Source organism: Euprymna scolopes, chromosome 11, assembly GCF_053919585.1.
Source record: "Euprymna scolopes isolate OS-2025 chromosome 11, ASM5391958v1, whole genome shotgun sequence".
Lineage (NCBI taxonomy): Eukaryota > Metazoa > Mollusca > Cephalopoda > Sepiida > Sepiolidae > Euprymna > Euprymna scolopes.
In genome coordinates this window covers 109,050,432-109,072,916 of record NC_136492.1, presented here as the reverse complement: position 1 = coordinate 109,072,916, position 22,485 = coordinate 109,050,432, and the positions used below count along the sequence as shown (strand labels likewise).

At 35.7% G+C, this 22,485-nt stretch overlaps 1 protein-coding gene across 10 annotated transcripts in view; it reads right to left on the bottom strand.

Moving 5' to 3' along the window:
* LOC145288065 (uncharacterized) overlaps positions 1–22,485 on the bottom strand; it is a 612,213-nt gene that overhangs the window by 405,170 nt on the left and 184,558 nt on the right. For 2 of the 10 annotated variants that reach the window (XM_080136112.1, XM_080136117.1), the window contains exon 1: positions 18,858–19,081. The exons of 7 other annotated variants lie outside the window; for them this stretch is intronic. The gene's annotated coding sequence lies outside the window, so the exon portion shown is untranslated. Of the gene's footprint in view, positions 1–18,857; positions 19,082–22,485 lie in introns of those variants that run through there. One more of the 10 variants, XM_080136119.1, reaches the window with a different exon arrangement.

Below are 22,485 nucleotides of genomic sequence, written 5' to 3'. Positions count from 1 at the left end.
GGATGTGTTCAAGTCCAATGTTAATAAATTCCTAATGAACCGGCCCCTTAAGTAAACACTTCATCAAATCTCCACACTAACGTAATGTACTTGCAATAACCCTTATCCCTGAGTGGCTTCCGGGCCTTGATAAGTGGTGATCACAGTGTAAAAAAAAAAAAAAAAAAAAGTAAGAGAGAAATAGAAATGAAGAAATACTTTTTTTTTTTGTAGCACATGAAAAGGTAAAGCCGTAACAATTACCCACTAATATGGCATCGAGAGGCCCCACCAGAAGCTACTGCATGGTCCAGACTCCATTCACCAAATGGCAATACAGCAGCCCCAGTACTTTGCATCCACTGATAGGACAGCCTCCTTAGTGGTTAATCCAAGGTTTGGGTCCCTGACTATCAGGAGGATAACATCAGCCTAGATAAAACGTTTACCTCCAGCACCCTTACTAGTGACATGGCTACAAGGATAAACATAGAAACAGAAAATTTCCGACATCCCTGACGGCTGTTCATGCAAAATACTGCCAACCTAGAAAATAGCTTTTTCTTTTCCCTTTGGCAGAAAAATCACTCATTAAAAATGAGGGCTGAGGGACAAATAAAGAGAAGCGAGAGTAACGGGAGCTGCCAATAACGCATCCACAATGCATTGTCTACTCTCCATTAAAGAAAAAAAAAATTAAGTATTGTACTTAAAAGTCCATTTGGTTAAGAGGGGGTTAGGTGAAAGATTCCCCCTCTCACCAACTGAAAATGAAAACAACTGCGAAATCTGTTATGCTATCAACTTGGAAAATATAAACATTTATAGACAAGAAAAAATCTATGATAAATAAAATAAAATAAAATAAAATATATATTCCAAAGGAACTTGCCAGATAGATTATGGTCTACATTGCACTGTAGAGAACCTATTGCTAATTTTATAAAATCATTTTTATATATAATAGCTTAAATTAAAGTTTAAAATACAAAAGTCAAGTATCATACTTTAATTGTGCTCTAAACATAAATATTACTTTTGAACACAACCATGTTATATCAAAGAACTTACTACTGATTTTATATGTCTGACCTTACTGGATGTGCGATGATAATGGCTTGAATTTAAGTTTAACATGAAAAAGTCAAGTATCATGGTTCAATTGTGCTTTAAACAAAAACATTCATTTCAAACGCGCCTCTGTCATATCAAAAAACCTGTTGTTTATTGTATATGTCAAGCCCTTCGGCTTGTGTGGGTCAAGCCCTTCGGAGTGTGGTAATCAAACTTCTCAAATGCACTTGTGATGTTAGGCTGTGTAAAGTTGGTCAAAACCCGTTTCTTCTTTCATTGAATTATTTCGGTTATCAAAGACCTCCCTATATTAAACCTATCTAAAAACACCACCAGACAAAAAGTACCTTCGTATAAAATTTAATAAAAATCGGCCTAGCCGTTTTAGAGTCCATAGGGACTCAGACACAAAGTTCCTTCTATATACAGACATATTGTATGTATATATATATATATATATATATATATATATATATATATATATATTTGACCTAGTATTTACTTCAACAGTACTCAACATATAAGTAGAGTTTGATAGCTACATAAACAAGTAAGTGTATTGTTGAGCCAGCAAAAACGGATTCTGGTCAATTCTTCTGGTAAACAACCGCGTTATTGACATAGTCAAGTAGATGAATTCGAAGATACCATTGTGAACAAGACCAGTTAAAAAAAATCCTTTCCTATGAATATCAAGTGTTCAACTACTCTACTTTCATATCAATACAATAAGGTTGATCTCATCAGCGATTGGTACATTTGGAATTTAGTTGATCAACAGATCTACTTTTTTTTTTCGCCTGCAAAGCGTGTTATAGATTCTGTTGATCTGATTCCGCTCTTACTTTCCTCTGTTGGAATAACCATGGATTCAAGGTATTTGAAATTATCTATTTTCTATAGCAGCGTACCATATGATTGGTCTGTGGCCGACCACGAGTATACATGTTGGTATATATATATATATATATATATATATATATATATATATATATATATATATTTTCATTTTGCCTGCAATGATTTTTAATCCAACCCTAGGCGACATCTCCGCTATACATATGCGCTGACTGGACGTCTTGGTGGTTTTATGAGGTTTATAAATAAAAGCACGTTTCATGAAATTAATTATCTGCCAAATTCTTCACATTTTGTGTTGTATGAATAACAATATCGGACAGCGAAAATACTCAAAAAAAAACGTTGGAAAAAAAATCAACTTTTTAAAAAGGAAGGAAAATCCAATCTTTTCTGCAAATCGAAATAGATCGACTGAATGCTTATTGTAAGGAATAAAAATATTAGAAACGACGCATTTTAGGAAAATAGGAAAATTATCAGCAAGATGAATGAGCATTTCACAAGAGCAGACTATACTTTTTTCTTGTTTTTTGGTCTCCCGACAAAAAGAGGGTAGACCTGTAAATTCACCCTAGTCCGTTCGTTCGTCCGCACTTTTCTCAATAACTACGCCTTGGAATTTTTTGGAAATTTTGCACAAACATTAAACATGATATGAGTAAAAAAATTAACAACTCTGGTTGCCCCCTTAGGGATGCCTTTCGGGTTAAAATGGCTAAAATTGACACTTTTGTGCTTATTAAAAAAATTTATGCCTTGGATTTTTTATGAAACTTTCTGAAAAATTGTAACTAACTGATTTCTATATAATTTTGTTTGTCTATACTTTGCGATAACTCTTGGGTGCGCTCCAGGGGCTCTTTTAGAGTTAATAAAAACACTCCATTTTTGAGACCATTTTAACATATTTGTCCAAAATTTTCTGTGTATGTCTATTTAGCAGTTTTGCATGGTGCAGAACTCAAATTTACATACGTTAAGGCCTAAAACTGCACCGTTTGTTCATTTTCGCCAGGATTTGACGTCCCCTGGGGAGTTTCGGGGCTAAATGGGAGGGGGCAAATGCTGGACTTACTCATTTTTTTATGCCGCGTTCACTGTGCATTCACGGGGGACCGTGTATGATTCACTTGTTTTATTCTTACTCATCCCAAACAAAACATTGGCACATTGACATAAGGGTCTATTATTGAGACTATACCTACAGGGACAATCTGTACGGAGTTGAGAAGCAAAGTGTTTGTTTGCATTACATTTAAACATGTTAGTACAGGGTGGAATGATAAAGTAGTCACCCTAAAGAAAACAATACTACAGATTTATTTTAAAACTTTTATTCAAAAAATCAATTCAGGTAATTTGATAATATAGTAGAGCTGGCATCTATTCAACGAAGCCACTTTCAACCTCAATCACTGCCTGTGCCCAGAAATGAGAGCATGCCTTTTCCACAAGCGCCTGTGGGAGTTTAGTGAATACTCGGTAGATGGCGAAGATCAGGCTGGCTTTAGTGTTGTAGGAGGCAATGTTGGTGATGCTTTCAACATGTGACCAAACAAACTAGTCCAGCGGATGTAGGTCAGAGGAGGGGGGCAGTGAGAGAAGGGTACAAAGTCATAGCAAGCCAAGCCTGGGTCTTTTTGGACTTGTGGGTTAGCACCAAGTCCTGCTGCCACATTCAAGGTCTATCAACGGCCATGTAATTGCACCAGGGGATCATCACACTCTTCAGCACATTCAGGTACCCTTTGGTGCCGACTTTCAAGCCGATTTCAAAGATGTGAGGTGGCATGATGTGGCCCTCTCTTACAACCACACCAAAGACTATAATTGTGGCCAGAAACTTCATTGAGCTGTGTCCTCAAGCACTGAACCGTCCGGATTTGCATTTTGAGAGTGCTGGCAATGGTCCTGTTGTCATAACTTGGATTGGTAGAAAGCATGAGTTGTACAGCGACGCATCTCCGATCTTGCTGGTTGAACATTGTGTCACTTTCAGACAAGATATAAGGCTCTGATCGCTCTTGTGATTTGTACATAACTGGCCAATTAATAAATGGTCGGCAACAAAAAAAAAAGAAAAGAAAACCGGTTTTCATCAAACGGAAATGGAATCCTGTCTTTTCTAGGAGACAATTTTATCGTTCCACCCTGTACAGTCAGGAAAGCAGGAAACAAGGAGGGAATTCCAAAATCCAGAAGTTTGAGGGAAGAAACTATTAGAACATAAGGCTTTCCGGCATTTACGTACCTCTCCAGTGAAGAGGTGGGATTTTACTGCTTGTCGAAGGTATTTATGTTGAGGAGGCACAAGTGTTACAAGTTCGTTGGAGCACATTCCATTGAAGTACTTGTAAAACAGGCACAGGAATGCCACATTGCAGTGATAAGACAGAGGTTAGAGCTTGGTTGATAGTGTGGGGCCTATTAGATTGGAGACTCTTTTATGGACCCTGTCCAATAGAGAGAGAAAGAGAGGAACTAGTGATTGATAAGCCGGTCCATATGTGATAACAATATTCCATGTATGGACGAAAAGTGGCTTTAGAGAGATATAGGGTACTGTCAGGTGTGAGTAGGGTTTTTTTTCCATTGTAGAGGGAGCCCACCTTCTTTGCAGTCTTGGCAATGCCTTCAATGTATTTGTTCCAAATTATTTTGTTTGCGAATGTTAAGCTGAGGAGTTTGAAGGATGAATGATCATCATCATCATCATCATAACGCCTGTTTTTTTTTATTTTTTATTTTTTTTTTATTACATTTTCACCCCAAACAAGGCACATTGCCACTTTAATGTAGGGGGCTACTATCAGGGGAAACATCTACTGGGGTACTATGTAGGGATTAGGGCAGCGAGATGTTGGTTCACGTTGCACTTGAACTTATGCATGTCAGTACAGTTGGGGAAGCAGTGACCTGGAATGGAATTCCAAAGTCTAGCAGTTCTGGGGAAGAAACTACTGGAGTAGAAAGATCTTTTACATCTAGGGATCTCTACAGTGTGGGGGTGGGATTTTGTAGCTTGTCGGGTCTGTCGAGGGTGTTCACGTCGTGGGGGCACAAGTGCTTGCAGTTCTTCAGAGCATTCACCATTATAATACTTGTAGAACAGGCAGAGGGATGCAACGTTTCGACGATGGGACAGAGGCTGAAGTTTTGATGCCAGTTTAGGGCCTATCAGATTTGCGACTCTCTTTTGAACCCTGTCAAGGAGCGAGAGACTAGTAGCCGATGCACCGGCCCAAATGTGACAGCAATACTCCATACATGGGCGAATAGTGACCTTATAGAGGTACAGGATACTTTCGGGTGTTAGAAGTTTTCTAGCACGGTAGAGAGAGCCCACCTTCCTCGCAGCGGCCCTGGCAATGCCCTCGATGTAATTGTTCCAGCTCATGTTTCCTGTGAACGTTAGGCCAAGGAGCTTGAAAGACGTACTCTCAGCTAAAGAGTTGTTGGCCATTGCTCTAGGTGGTAGAGAAGGTTTCTTGTAATTATTGAATGAAACCAGTTTTGTCTTGGTGGCATTGAACGTTACCATCCATTTTTGTCCCCATTCCACTACTGATTTGAGGTCATCCTCTAGTGTTTCTGCCATTACTTTAGATATATGTTCATTTGTTTTCCTGTCGTGCCTGCTATAGAGTGTGGTGTCATCAGCATATATACCCATCTCAGAGGCAATTTTGTCGGGGAGGTCATTTATGAATATCAGGAACAGCAGAGGACCAAGGATAGATCCCTGGGGCACTCCCGCATTTATATTATATTGTTTAGACGTACGACCGTCGAGGACAACCTGGATTTTTCTCTTATCTAAGAAGGATTTAATTATGTTAAGTATTCTACCAGTGATACCGTAAGATCTAATCTTTCTGAGGAGATCCTCATGCCATACCCTATCAAAAGCCTTAGATATATCTAGAGCTACCGCTCTGCCCTCTCCCGCTTTGTCCAGTGAATGGTATATGCGTTCAGAGATTACAGTGAGGATGTCTGCCGTGGAACGGGCTTGTCTAAATCCATATTGACGGTCGGTCAGAAGTTTAGCATCTGTAAGGTGCTGGACTAGAGCATGGTTAATTAAGGTCTCAAATATTTTGGCAAAAAGTGGGAGGAGGCTAATAGGGCGCTAATTTAATGGGTCAGTTCTTTCGCCAGAATTCTTGAATACTGGTACCACAGAAGCAGTTTTCCAACAGCTCGGAAAGCAAGATTCATTAAGGCATTTGTTGTAGAGTTTGGAGAGAACTGGAGCTACTTCGGCTGAGCACTTTTTTAATAGCACAGCTGGGATGAGGTCGGGTCCACATGCTTTGGAAGTGTCAAGGTTTTTTATGATAGCATGCACCTGAGCAGGGGTGATTTCCAGATCGTCTAGCGTGGCGTCTGTCCGCATAGGAAAGTCAGGTAGGGGGTGGTTTAGAGGGTCCAGTGTAGAGTTGGGGGCAAACCGACTGGCAAGCATGTTAGCCTTCTCGGTTGCTGAGCAAAGAACCTCGTGACTGTTGGTTAGTGGGGGAATTGTTGATTGCCCATTATTTACTACACTGTTGTAGATTTTCCAGAAGTCACGAGTTTCTAATTTTTGTGCTTCGATGCGTTTTTTAGTGGTTTCCGTAAATTCCCTCTTAGCTGTCGCTATTTCTTTCTTAACGTTACTTCTAGCTTTTATGTACTTTTGTCTGTTTGAACTGGACTGTTGGTGGCATATGCCGGCAAAGCATCTGATAAATTAGATTCACTATATTCCAAGTGTTGGCGTATTACAAGCTTAAAAGATCGGCAGCGTTTTTAAGGATCATTTACTTATTGTTATATTTATGATTCTTGTGATAAAGAATTATAAGGAAAACAGAAATAATGATTTGGAATTTTTTTTTCTCTCCAAAGAAAAATAGGAATTCAGATTAACCCTAGTTTAAAACAAATTTTAAAACCACTGATGCATCCTGACTATCTTCTAAACAAGAATTACAAAAATGTCAATTTGGATAATTCTCTAGTCTTGATATGAAAAGAAAAAATCTGTTCCAAAAATAGGATAATTTAAAAAAAAAAAAAAAAAAAAAAAAAAAGAAAACCTAAAATGTTTCTTGGTGGTGACTGCCGCATGATCCATGCTGAACCTGTGACATTTACAAACCGAGGAATTAGTACATACAAAATATCTAATTAAGGTTAATGACCTTCTACATATCAGAAAATTACCGGTTACAGACCTCACATCATACTTTGAGGATTTCAGAGGAAAAGTGTGGAGATACCAACATTTTCATTTTTTTTTTAAATTTAATAACTTCCAACAATTCCTATTTGTACTTTTCATATTTGATTGCTTTAATGTAAATTTGGTAGTCTAACTTTAAAAAAAAAGTTTTTATATATTAAAAAAAAAAAAATCTGTTCCAAAAGAAGAGGATAATTTAAAATAAAATAAAAGTTCTAAAAAGTTGGACACTTTCTTCTTTTTGAACATACAATATTGTTTGTTCTCTATCAGACACATATATATGTGCGTGTGTGTGTGATTTTTGTTTTGTTTTGAGGACTGGTTTCTTCTGTGGAAAGCAACCATTTATTCATTCGCCTGATGAGGACTTCTGGTTTTAACTGACCATTTGTCCAAAATATTAGCATGTCTAATTTCGCGACCATACAAACGTGTTTATAGTAATTGTCTGTATTTTTGAGATGAGGTGTTTCATTGATTGAGATTGTCGAACTGACTTCCTCATCTTGGTTGTTATTGTCACAACGTTTCGCCCGTTTTGCCCTCCGGCCTTCTTCAGGTGTTTTGTATCAAACGGTTCCCCAGTTCGATACAAAACACCTGAGTACTCTTGTTAAATTCATTAGTTATCACTTTCGAATACCTTTAACCTGGTATATATATATATATCTCAACAAAAACTCAAACAAAAACTTATTGATCGAAATAAGCACTATCAGAATCAACACACTTTTGGCCAACGCAAAACAAGTGTATTTATGCCAGTAACGTAAAAATCTTCTGTTCTGATGACGATGAAGTCGCTGAAGGCGTTTTTGATATTGCTTAGGTTTTTGAAGCATTCCTCATGCTGAAAGTTGAAAAAGCAGTAGTCAGTAGGTGAGACATCTGAAAAGTATGACGGGTGAGGCAGAGTTTTGTAGCCTAATTCATTCAACTTCTGTAGGATCGGTTTCTAATACATTTCATCTCTTTGTTAACAGTACTTCTCTGCCGTCATGGTTTCGCCTGCATTCAAAAAAAACTAATGGATGAGGCTGGTTGAAGACCACCAATCAGTCAGAATGACCTTCTTTTGGTGCAACTCTGGCTTTGGGAAGTGTCGTGTAGATTTGTTGGCATCCAACCACTGAGCTGAGCATCGCCGGTTGTCGTAAAGAACCCACTTTTAATTGCAAGTCACAACCCGGTCAAGAAACGGGTCGTTCTTGTTGTATCAAAAAGGGAAGATGACACTTCATAATGGTATTTCTTTTGCCTGTCGTTCAATTCGTAAAAAATCGAGATATCAAGTTTTTTGTTTTTCCAATCTGTTTCAAGTGGTTGGAAAACGCTGTATATGTTACGTCTAATTCAGAAGCAAGTTCTCAAACAGTTGTGCATGGACTCGCGTCGACTAAAACTCTTAATTGATCGTTGTCAACAGCCGATAGCTGACCACTACGCTCATTACCTTCAAGACTCTTGTTGCTGCCATAAAGTTTCTTAAATCACCATTGTGCTGTGCATTCAGTAGTGGTTTCTTGGCTAAATTCTTCGTTGATATTGCAGTTTCAGCAGCCTTTTGGCCTAGCTTGAATTGAAATAAGAAAATTGTGCAAATTTACTTTTTTCAATCTTCTATTCAACGTTTTGTAAAGACAATTGTTTTAAAACGATTGTAATTTAAACGATTAGATAGAGCGAAAAACACTCTTAAAATGATATATAAAGTAAAGGTATTATAACAAAAACTTATTTGAAATCGAAATTACAAAATCTTTAAGAACCTTCTCGTCAACCTAATACATAGTAATGATTAAAAATAAAAAAATAAAAACTGACTCTGGTACCATCAGCTGGAATTGAAACCAAAACATTCAGCACTTCAACAATAGTCATCTTCAGTTTTCATCGTTATTATCTGAGCTATCGCTAGATGCATAAAAAAGCTGAAAATTAAGCGACTTCAAGGTAAAAATGTATATGTATACATGTGCAGAAGTTAATCGATTTTTTTCTTGCCAAGATCAACTGTTTTTTGTGGTTGTTGTTGTTTTTAACCCCTTAGCAGCTAGTTTACAGACTAAAAGACTAAATTGAAAGTGTTCCAGAGATCCAAAAACATATTTTACCAATAGCATTAAGTCCAGAGGGCTGTCGCTTAGAGTTAGTTTGAAGGTCGTATCAAATGTTTTGAAAAATAATTTGAGGATAAGTAGGTTTGAAAAAGATATTGGTAGGGGTAAAATGAAGCAAATTTAATATTGTTTTTTTTTATGATTTTGTCATCATAAAAAAAAATAATTAAAAATATCAGATACAATATTGACTTAACGTCAGTAAGAGGACGCAATACAAAGCAGAAAATAAACGAAACGAAATTTCTCCAGTAAAAGAAGTTTAATGTCATCAAATTTTTTCCACTTAATAAAAGTCCTTTTCTCATTTTTGTCTCCTGTATTTATCGAGGTGTTTCATTTTACTTCAGAAGAAGTTTAGAACAATTTTTCTTTCCCCAATTCACCAATTAAATATGTTAAAGTATATCTTTCTCGTGGTCTCTTGGTTTTACTGGATTCCAGGACAAGAATTCATCTGGTCTGGTTGAATATCTGGCTTTGTGCTGTTACTTGAGTTAACATCACTTAAAGAAGGTTCACCATTCTTCGTAAAAGCCAGTGAAGGTTGGCCATAGCAAGCATATCTTATTTGTACTGTGAATACAATGTTATTTTGAATATTTAGTCATGGTTTATTTGTAGGAAAAAATATCCTCATGCCAGTATCCTAACAAACACCTGTACAGAGAGACCTTAGACACTCGAGAATAGTGTGTAGTCGGCATCAATATTCGAAAGAATGATCAGCAGAACATAGGAAAATAGTAACTTTTTTTTTTTGTTGTTCAACAAAACGTCCATGTTTTATTAGGATTGACATTATTTTATAATTAAAACATTTTCCAAAAAAAAAAAAAAACGTTAATATTTTTCCTCATTCCGCATTTTATTCAATTGAAACAGAATCGTGAAAAAAAAAAAAAAACAACCAAAAAAACAGATTCATCTCAATTCAGTTCAGACTAATTATTTTCTTATCCATTTCTTCTAACTTAAATTTCTTAAAGAAAATAAACATTTACATCAACATGATATGAACTCATTCAAGGATGGGGGTTCTCTTTACATAGCTTTTTTTTATTTACTAGAAAGTCACCACTTATAAAGGCCAAAAGACCACTCGAGGCTAAGAATTACTGAGTGTCAGGTGGATGGTGAGATGATACCGTAATGATTGGTAATGGTGGAATTTGGATTATTTAAGAAGATGGCTCAACAAGAAATTGTTTACATTGGACTTGAAAACAATCATGTTATAGTAATCCAGGAAACAACCCTGCGGTATTGTGTTTTACAGATAGTTATTGAAAAGAAACTTCGCTTCTGGAATTTTCGCTTAGTTATAAATAGAGAGAAAGTGAAATTTTTGACAGTGGGTGTAGCTAGACGAGTGTTTGTTGTGAATGTTTTACATGGAGGGGGGCATAGATTGGAGCTCAGTCGAGTACCTGCCATGAAAATAACGATAGAGTAGAGAAAAATTTGCAATATCTCTTCTGTAAAAAAAAAAAAAAAAAAAAGAGGTAGTAGAGAGGAGAAAAAGGACATTTCTCACTAGATTTTGAAGCCAATTTGGTACTTTGTCAAAGCAAGAAAAGCAGCTCATCCCCATATGACAACAGTACTCCATCTCATGTATTTGGCTCTTATAGCAAGTTCTCAAACAGTTGTGCATGGACTCGCGTCGACTAAAACTCTTAATTGATCGTTGTCAACAGCCGATAGCTGACCACTACGCTCATTACCTTCAAGACTCTTGTTGCTGCCATAAAGTTTCTTAAATCACCATTGTGCTGTGCATTCAGTAGTGGTTTCTTGGCTAAATTCTTCGTTGATATTGCAGTTTCAGCAGCCTTTTGGCCTAGCTTGAATTGAAATAAGAAAATTGTGCAAATTTACTTTTTTCAATCTTCTATTCAACGTTTTGTAAAGACAATTGTTTTAAAACGATTGTAATTTAAACGATTAGATAGAGCGAAAAACACTCTTAAAATTATATATAAAGTAAAGGTATTATAACAAAAACTTATTTGAAATCGAAATTACAAAATCTTTAAGAACCTTCTTGTCAACCTAATACATAGTAATGATTAAAAATAAAAAAATAAAAACTGACTCTGGTACCATCAGCTGGAATTGAAACCAAAACATTCAGCACTTCAACAATAGTCATCTTCAGTTTTCATCGTTATTATCTGAGCTATCGCTAGATGCATAAAAAAGCTGAAAATTAAGCGACTTCAAGGTAAAAATGTATATGTATACATGTGCAGAAGTTAATCGATTTTTTTCTTGCCAAGATCAACTGTTTTTTGTGGTTGTTGTTGTTTTTAACCCCTTAGCAGCTAGTTTACAGACTAAAAGACTAAATTGAAAGTGTTCCAGAGATCCAAAAACATATTTTACCAATAGCATTAAGTCCAGAGGGCTGTCGCTTAGAGTTAGTTTGAAGGTCGTATCAAATGTTTTGAAAAATAATTTGAGGATAAGTAGGTTTGAAAAAGATATTGGTAGGGGTAAAATGAAGCAAATTTAATATTGTTTTTTTTTTATGATTTTGTCATCATAAAAAAAAATAATTAAAAATATCAGATACAATATTGACTTAACGTCAGTAAGAGGACGCAATACAAAGCAGAAAATAAACGAAACGAAATTTCTCCAGTAAAAGAAGTTTAATGTCATCAAATTTTTTCCACTTAATAAAAGTCCTTTTCTCATTTTTGTCTCCTGTATTTATCGAGGTGTTTCATTTTACTTCAGAAGAAGTTTAGAACAATTTTTCTTTCCCCAATTCACCAATTAAATATGTTAAAGTATATCTTTCTCGTGGTCTCTTGGTTTTACTGGATTCCAGGACAAGAATTCATCTGGTCTGGTTGAGTATCTGGCTTTGTGCTGTTACTTGAGTTAACATCACTTAAAGAAGGTTCACCATTCTTCGTAGAAGCCAGTGAAGGTTAGCCATAGCAAGCATATCTTATTTGTACTGTGAATACAATGTTATTTTGAATATTTAGTCATGGTTTATTTGTAGGAAAAAATATCCTCATGCCAGTATCCTAACAAACACCTGTACAGAGAGACCTTAGACACTCGAGAATAGTGTGTAGTCGGCATCAATATTCGAAAGAATGATCAGCAGAACATAGGAAAATAGTGACTTTTTTTTTTGTTGTTCAACAAAACGTCCATGTTTTATTAGGATTGACATTATTTTATAATTAAAACATTTTCCAAAAAAAAAAAAAAAACGTTAATATTTTTCCTCATTCCGCATTTTATTCAATTGAAACAGAATCGTGAAAAAAAAAAAAACAACCAAAAAAACGGATTCATCTCAATTCAGTTCAGACTAATTATTTTCTTATCCATTTCTTCTAACTTAAATTTCTTAAAGAAAATAAACATTTACATCAACACGATATGAACTCATTCAAGGATGGGGGTTCTCTTTACATAGCTTTTTTTTATTTACTAGAAAGTCACCACTTATAAAGGCCAAAAGACCACTCGAGGCTAAGAATTACTGAGTGTCAGGTGGATGGTGAGATGATACCGTAATGATTGGTAATGGTGGAAGTTGGATTATTTAAGAAGATGGCTCAACAAGAAATTGTTTACATTGGACTTGAAAACAATCATGTTATAGTAATCCAGGAAACAACCCTGCGGTATTGTGTTTTACAGATAGTTATTGAAAAGAAACTTCGCTTATGGAATTTTCGCTTAGTTATAAATAGAGAGAAAGTGAAATTTTTGACAGTGGGTGTAGCTAGAGGAGTGTTTGTTGTGAATGTTTTACATGGAAGGGGGCATAGATTGGAGCTCAGTCGAGTACCTGCCATGAAAATAACGATAGAGTAGAGAAAAATTTGCAATATCTCTTCTGTAAAAAAAAAAAAAAGAGGTAGTAGAGAGGAGAAAAAGGACATTTCCCACTAGATTTTGAAGCCAATTTGGTACTTTGTCAAAGCAAGAAAAGGTGCTCTAAGCAGCTCATCCCCATATGACAACAGTACTCCATCTCATGTATTTGGCTCTTATACAGGTAAAGGATTGCATCGAGTGTGAGACATCTTCTAGAGTTATGGAAAGATTCAACAATTTTTCCAGCAATCTTAGCAATGGATCTCATTTCAGGTCAGGAGTGAAGGTCAGTCTCAGAAGCTTATCAAAGCAGGTTGTTTCCTCAAGACGAGAGTCATTCAGTTCAATTTATAGGAATGATATTTTATTTATTCATCTCTTCTATCAATCTAAGTTGTGTGTATGTTTATATTTGTGACACCTAATTTATTATGACATATGAACAAAATCTGAATTCACTTCACTCTAAGCATTGGATTTAGGTTGACTAATGCAGAGAGCAGACTTATGATGCTGGTTCCATGTGACCCCAGCAACTTTAACAACTTTAAACTAGGAAGGGGATAAAAGTGAAATTTCACCAATGTTCAAATACCTCCACAAGATACAGACATCACTTTTGCATGGCAGTGACCTCTACGATGGCTACCAACCAGTTGTAAGTTATCGTCTAAAGCTAAATGCCTATTTTACAACAATTCCCATGCCTGTGACGACAAATTTTTAGCGAGTCAGCACATCATAGTCCTCCTACAAATTCAACTCGATAGGATTGAGGTCGCTTTTTTTCTCTCAATACCATAGAGTCTAGATCACTTTTTGGAATGGCTTTTTTCCTTGTGAAGTTCTAGGAGATCTACCCTCCCAAGCTTCGCCGTCTCCCTATGAGAAGGGGTTAGCTTATTGCTAATCACCTAAAGCACCCATGCCAGGAAATACCGATGGAGCTGCCCGCACTTTCATTTTTTTTTTACAGGTTAGATTACTCTTCCTCTAGACTCTAGAGAACCGCTGCTCTAGAGTATTGCCTTTTCAAATCCCACTTACTGACCCTTGTGTCACATCATCCCACAATGGAAGGGAGATAAATAATTATCATGAAATCAACAAGGAACCGCCGTCCTTGATAGAAAAAATTTTTTCTAAAACAAGGCGTTGAATTAAACCCCAGCCAACTTTGGGAAAAATCTGTAATCCTAACTACAAGATTAATCGGATTAAGAAAAAAACAAAAAAAACACTTAACCTGTTAACATAAAACATGGATTCTTATGAATTTCAAAATGTCACGATTATTGATTCAACTATGCATGAAAAGCTTTTGCAATGATATTGTGTGTGTATGGGGGGGGGGGGGGTTGACTGTATATCCATGTCATTATTGTAGAGATTTAAAATAAAATTTAGAATACGAGGTTCCGGGCTGGGAGCTTGAGTACACCGGATTCTCATTACATTTTGAACAATGTTGGGGAATGCCAGAGAGCACAATACTCGTCACAAAGGCAAAATTAATTTCCCAAACAGAACAGTTTTGCACGAATTCTATGCCCCCTTATTCAGATTAAAATCAAAATACAATTATACTAAACCTTATATTTAGAATCCTTATTCAAATTTATTGACCCGTTAATTTGGTTGGTTGGTTGTGTTTTAGGCATATCAACCCTTTTCAGGTTATTTAATGCCGAATCCAGTTATTTTGAAGAAATTTTTTTCATAAAATAGATTTTTTTTTCCAAGTCGGTTTCTATTTAACCCGTAGTTGGGACCCTAACAGGTAGTACCACTCCAGGTCAGAGTGGACCTGGGAACAATAGCAATTAAAGGGTGGCTCCACACTCCCCAAAGGCCACAAGCTGGGGTCTCACTATCGAATATAATTTAAGGTCATATCCAGGACCTATTGATCTGATAAAGAATTTGGAGTCTAGAAAATGTCTAAAATTTAAGCTTACACGGTCTTAAGAAAAAAATGGAATTCAGAGAATTTTGCTTCTAATGACTGAATCAAATTTAATGTAAATCAGAAATATTTGAATTTTCAAATCATGTCCCCACTAAGAACTTTTTTAGAAAACATCCAAATAATCTAAAATTTGGAGAATATTTATTGATTGACGTCTAAAATCTATTATTGAATTTTTAAAAAAAAATAGGAGGGGTCTAAATTTTCTTGACGGCTTCCACATTTCTTTTTACCAATTTGCATAAACCTAAATTAAATAAAATATAACCCACATTACCACAAATTATTCTTAGCATCTCTGTTCCAAAATTCATAATGATAGGTTAATTAGTTTAGGAGTTTATCCGATATATATGCACAAAAGGAAATCTAATTAAACACACTAATAAATCATAAAAAAACGAGCTTTACCAGTTCAATTCGGATGAACGAACATAAAAAAACAATAAAGATTTTTAATTTATTTAAATAATAGCAAAAATATAGAGAAAAAAGACGCAACAATAGGAAAGGTTAACAATTTGAAGAATAAAAAGAATTATGCAGCGCGTTCAATAAATTCATTAAAATGGAAAAAATGAGTATGAAAAAAATAAAACGTTACCATATCCTCAAAACATATTGTGGCATCATTTTTTTTTTGTAAGTTTTGCCATTGTTTAAATAGATACAAAATCTTTGTTTTTGTTGATCCAAACAAAACCAATAGATCTCTCGTGTTTGATGAGTTATGAGTTTAATTTCTGTTTCCATTGGTCGTTTTTCACATGTCCTGTCTTCACGGTATTTAATTTTATGATATATCTTATTTTTATAAACAAATACGCACACACACGCATATATGTGCATACACAGATATATGCGTGCACATATACATCCACGCATATTATCTATATATATTGACACACCTACACACATATGCATATTATATATACACATACATATCCATATTATATATACACACATACATAGTATATATACACATACATATCCATATTATATATATACATACATGTCCATATTATATATATACATACATATCCATAGTATGTATACATATATACACATACATATAAACACATTATACACCCATACACACGCATATTATATATACATATAAATGCATTATACATACACGCATATTATATACATACATATAAACACATACACCCACACATATATATAAACACATACAACCACACATATATACACACGCATATAAACACATACACCCACATACATATATACATATAAACACATTATACACCCATGCACACGCATTATATACATATAAACGCATTATACATACACACATGCATATTATATGCATACATATAAACACATACACGCACATATATATATATACACATAAACACGCTCGCACACGCGTGCGCGCGTGTTTATGCGTATATATTCTACTTGTGTGTGTGCGCGCGCACACGCGTGCGCGCGCACACACACAAGTAGAATACGCGTCCTAAGACAGGTATAGGCAATAAATGCAGTATTAGTCTTAAATCTTAATGCTTTTCTTACTTTGACACCCCTCTAAAGCTGTAAATAGTTCATTCAATTCGGTATTTGTTGAGGCAAAACATGGGCATTCCTTTATAAAACAGTATTTACTCTAGAAACCATTATTTGTATATCAATAAAAAATAAGAATTAAAATATCAGTTTAACATGTTGCTGCAGTTTCACGGCATGAGCGACCATTAGAAATGTACACAACTGCATTAATCATTAAAAGTGTTTAGCTAAGTACAATTTTATTGTGATTTATTGATATAGAGCCATCCAATAGGATATCGAGCCCTTTACCCTAAATTAGTTCAGTTCCGATTTAGAGCTTTGTATACGTGAATGACTATATAAAGGTTCCCCATTCTGGGACTCTTGGTCATGATATCGTCTGCTACTACTTTAGCATAATGCAAAGAAATGGAGCACTGTGGAAGCATTTGAATGAAGCATTGTTAGATATCATTGCCAACAGCACCGCACCTTTGATCCCGGGCTTGGATTAAATGCTGGTCTAGCCACACAAAGGAGCTATAATACAGCGAAACAGTCGCTATATATATATATATATATATATATATATATATATATATATATATCCATACACCTACTGGTATTCCAAATATGCCATAGGTTTTGCTCAGAAGTAAACTTTTGACAATTTATGTGCACGCACATCCATCTTTACATATACATAAATATATAAATATATGACTTATTAAATAAGAAAATTTACTTAGTTCAACAGTTTACTGAAGTTTCACGGCATAATCACGTTGACACCCCAGTTCTTGCTAGAATACCGAAGTTAAGCAATGATGAGCCTAGCAAGCACCGCATGGGTGGCTATTTGGGAATGCTAGACACTGTATGTACCACACCGGGACGTAGAAATTCCAGGTTGGTATCTGGAAGCGATTTGATCTACTGGGAAGTATGCGTCTAGAAGGAGGAAAAACTGACGTAAAAGCTTCTGCAACCTTATGGCAACCATTGTGCCGACTAAGATTAGCAGTTGTAACAAATGAATGGTTGGTTCTATACAAAGCCTTCACCACTATAAACAAATCATCAGTGTGGGTTTCTGAACAACTTAGCTGTTGTGGCGAACCTCATACGTCGACTTCGTCCGGGATCATCAGAAGTATAAACAACTCGCATCAATTGTGCTAAGCCAAATACATGTTATCATTTATTGATATAAGCTCTATCTGATACGATATCAAACTCTTTATCTTAACTCAGTTCAGGTGAGAGATTATAGTATATAAATATATTTACGTTTTATATAAATGTTAAGTTCAACTTTCTTGCGGTTAACGTTGGCCGTGTGGTTTGTTCCTTGCTAATGGAGTCAGAAATGGCTTCGTGGCTGGGTTCAAATCTCCCGACCGGTTGTAATCCTAACTCCTTGCATTGATGATTCCTGATAGGATGAAACACTAGTGTCTGTAGGTATTAAAAAATAATTATAGTAATATATATATATATATATATATATATATATATATATATATATATATATATATAAGTATTGATTCGATTAAGCTGAAGTTTTTGCAGTATCGAAAAAAAAATGTGTGCTCGTTTTTCGATGTGCAAAACGAGTCCATTTGGTGTTTTTATTTGTTTGTGTTTTGTTTAAAACTTAATTTTCGTACCAATAATGAAATGATAATTATTGATTGATTTAAAACTACCAGCAAAATAAAAATCTATTGATCCCACAAGTGTATTTTTTTTATTTTTGTTTGCGAAAATATATGCTTATTATTACATTATTTTTTTACGGTAATCCGACCCTTCCAAGCAAATCTATATTTAGAAAAGTAAAAGAATCAGAATCAGTAATTGTATCGGAATCGTACCATCACTTATATATATATAACTACTTCATTTACTCACATAAAATTAATATACGAAAGTATAAATTTATGCGTAAACTTTAAGTATTTACTTCAAACGTGCTCAGTACGTAGGTAGAGCTAGTTAGTAAGTTATAAAATATATATGGCGTTTAAGCTACACTGAATATTCCGCATTGTAGCTTAATCGTCATATATATATATATATACACTGTTGATTCCAAATATGCCATTGGTTTTGCTCGGTAGTAAAACCATTGACAACTAATGTGCACGCATGCGCACACGCATCCGTGTTTACAATTACATATAAGTATATAGATATATGACTGTTATAAAAATTAAAAGAACATTAATGAAAAATTAAATAAAAAGAGTAGTACCATATGCCTGGTGCGTTCTCTCGGAGGAGTTTCTGTGATGGCAATAACAGAAGGGGGCGTTGACGACAGGTGTTGCGATGATAAAATTCCACGTGCGAAAGGAAGTAAGTCCGAAAAAGTGGGGAGATTTGCCGCAGACAAACAAAAAATCATGTCTCACGTTAACGAAACCTGGTATCGAAAATGTCCGTGACCTACGACAAAAACTCATTAGCTGGCCAGGTGAGCAGAGAGAGAGAGAGAGAGAGAGAGAGAGAGAGAGAGAGAGAGAGAGAGAAGGGGTGGGGACAAAGGAGGGTGGGGAGGTGAAGATGGACAGGTAAGCTGGGATGGATGGTATATATGAGGAAAACGGCTGAGAGAGAAGCTGACTGTCAGTGTTGCAGGATTAACAGGTTAGGGGAGGATTGTGCTCGTCCTCCCCTCCCCCGCTAAGCTCATCGGGTTATCCTGGGTGGCGGCGCGGGTAGAAATTGCAGTAGTAGTAGTAGAGCTGTAGAGGCAACAAGGTGTTTCGGTAATATGTAGTAATTATAGTAGAAGTACCGACTGTTTTATGTTCAGTATTAATAAGAATAATAGTCAACTGATTTTAATGGTTGGTTAGTTTATCATTGATTGCAACTGAGAGTTCATTAGACCGGGATAATATGCAGGGTGATGGCGGATATGAAGGCGAATTAGAGAGTGGGGGGGGGGAAGAGAGGGAATTACAATACAAGAGAGAAAGAGTAAAAGCGTAGAATAGAGAGAGGGAGGTATAAAACGCAAGAGAGAAAAGGAAAAGAAAACAGAAGAAATACAGAGAGCCATAGGAAGAGAAAGGGAAAGAGAAGAGCGAAAGAAGAGAAGGAAAGAGAAGAGGGAAAAAAGAGAGGAAAAAAGAAGAGGGAAAAAAGAAGAGGGGAAAAAGAAGAGGGGAAAAAGAAGAGGGGAAAAAGAAGAGGGGAAAAGAGAGAAAAAGAGAGAAAAAGAAGAGGGAAAAAAGAGGGGAAAAATAAGGGAACAAGAGAGAAAAAGAAAAAAGAGAAAAGAGAAAAAAGAGGAAAAGAGAAAACGAAGAAAAAAGAAAGAAATAGAGAGGAAAAGAGAGGAAAAGAAGAGGAAAAGAGAAAAAGAAAAGAGAAAAGAAAGGGAAAGATAAGAGGGAAAGAAGAAAAAAGAGCGAGCAAGAAGTGAGAAAGACAAAAAGGACATGAAAAAAAAGAAAAATTGGAGAGAGACAGAGAGAAGGGGAGAAACAAAGTGATGAGAGAGAGGAAGAGAAAGAATGATAGAGAAAATAAACAGAAAGAGAAAAGGGAATGCAAAGAAAAAGAAGAGAGTAGGTGTTAAGAGAGTGAGGCAGAATAAAAGAAGGACTAAGAAGATCACACAAGAAATGGTTGTTAAAGTTGAATCAATAATACAAGGGATTATGAAACAGTCACACGTGTAAGAGGTGTGTGGGGGTGGATGGTGGCGGTATATCGCCCACCCACACCCGAACTGATAATCTCAACTAAGCAGGCAATGAACTTGAATTTCTACAACCCTCTTTATAACACGCCCACCCCCATTGCACACACACACACATACACACACACACACACACACACACACACACACACACACACACACACACACACACACACAGTGGAAAAAGCCTTTCTTGCAATACTGCATTCCTTCTGGCGAAGGTGGATGTGCAGCAGTCGGTGCAATGTTTACCTAGACACAGACTTGGAACTCGGAACGCCATGTACAAGTTCCACCAAGGCTGTTGAGTCACTTGCACTAATACCCCCGGGAAAAGATACAAATCTCCCCATCTCGCTCTTCTTCCATTAGCCATAAGATAAATTAGTTAGGTATACTAAACTTTCCAGGCTTTATAGGAAACTCGTCTAAGGGAGGGACAAAGAAATAAAACCAAGCAAACTAACATCGGTTAAGCAATGGCGTCGGATAACAGAATCGCTCAAAATCTGCATTCTAAGAATAAATTAATGTCTGTTTTATTGCATTTTTAAAGTTTCTTCATTCGATAACCCCCCCCTCGTCAAATTTTCACAAAAAACACTTGTCAAGCTACAACCACTACCAACAAAATTTTCCCCACACTCTATATCAGTGCCTGAATCTAAATGCAAATCTCACGAATAAAACTTCTTTCTTAGAACTGCCTGCCTGTAAAACTGTTCAACTGGCCTGCTTCCAAGCTTACAACACGGTCGTCTTCAAGTCTAATGTGAACAACTTCTTACTATCCCACCTCCTTAAATAGTCCAATTCTTCCCAATTCCCACTAAAAACGAATACTGAGCTGTTGATTCACTAATCACCTTACACTCGTTAACTCTCCTCCTTAATTGGCCAGGACTTGATTTAGTGGCGACTCCATTGTTCAAAAAAGAACTCCAGTTTATATCGAATTATCTATATGCTATACTTTTTAGCTTGTTAAAAACAGGCAAAAGTTATAGCCCCTTGACTTAGAATGAGTGCTACTCGTATATGCCAAATTGATGGTTGAATATGGTTAGATTTGTGCTCATTTTTTGTATTAAATAATCCTTATTAATCCCTAACTGTGAATTGAACAGATACCATAATTAGTTCGCTGCACCTTATCAAAGTTTCATACAAAATTTCAACTAGATTGGCCCAGTAAATCTTAAGCTACATCTATTTTTTCTCTGTGTACATACTCCTATACTTTAGCTTAAAATTTATTTCTTTTTCTTTTTTTTTTTTTTTTTTTGCTTGTGCTCCCGAGACAATGTTCACATCTATATCATATTTCTCTTAGTCTGTCTATTTGTCTGTTCCACTTTTTATTGGAAACGACAAACCGATTTGGCTGTAATTTTGTATAAACCTTTATTATGATAAGGTACAGCAAATTAAGTATTATGGTATACGTTCGATGCACAGTTAGGGATTAGTATTTAATGCAAAAATGAGCACAAATTTAAACATATTCAACCATCAATTTGACATAAAGTACTCATTCTATGTCAACAAGTTATAACTGTTGTCCGTTCTGAACAGTCTAAAAGTCTAATCTTCTCTAATGGTCGATTTCACATTGTATTTTTTTTTGTTTGCACTTGCATCAGTTTGACATAAGGATGTTAGATGTGAGCATTCGTGCATGTATTACAGAATACTTGCGAAAGAAACAAGCTCTGCCCCTTCTTGTGGAAGTTTGAAAATTTCCTCTTATTCTTCAATTAGATTAATCAAATGTAATATATAAAGGGCAATTGTCTGTGGATTTGTATCTTCGACTAAAACTTCCATAATACACAACAAACCCCTACAAAGTTAATATTTTTTAATCTGTGTAACCCTTGAAAAATATCTAAAATTTAGAAAAAAAGATGCATTCTTTGAGGGTCCAATATTCATTTGTACCATTGAATGTTATCTCTCTCTCTCTCTCTATATATATATATATATATATATATATATATATATATAAGGCAAAACGCGCATGAGAGTTTTTCTATGTCCAAGAAAGTTTTTTTTTCGGGGGTTTCTCGGGGGTTACTATCGCTTAGAAGTGTTTATATATACCTCATATATAATAATATCTAGGATTTGTGAACGCATGTCGTGGCTAGATTTATTTACGTCAGAAAAA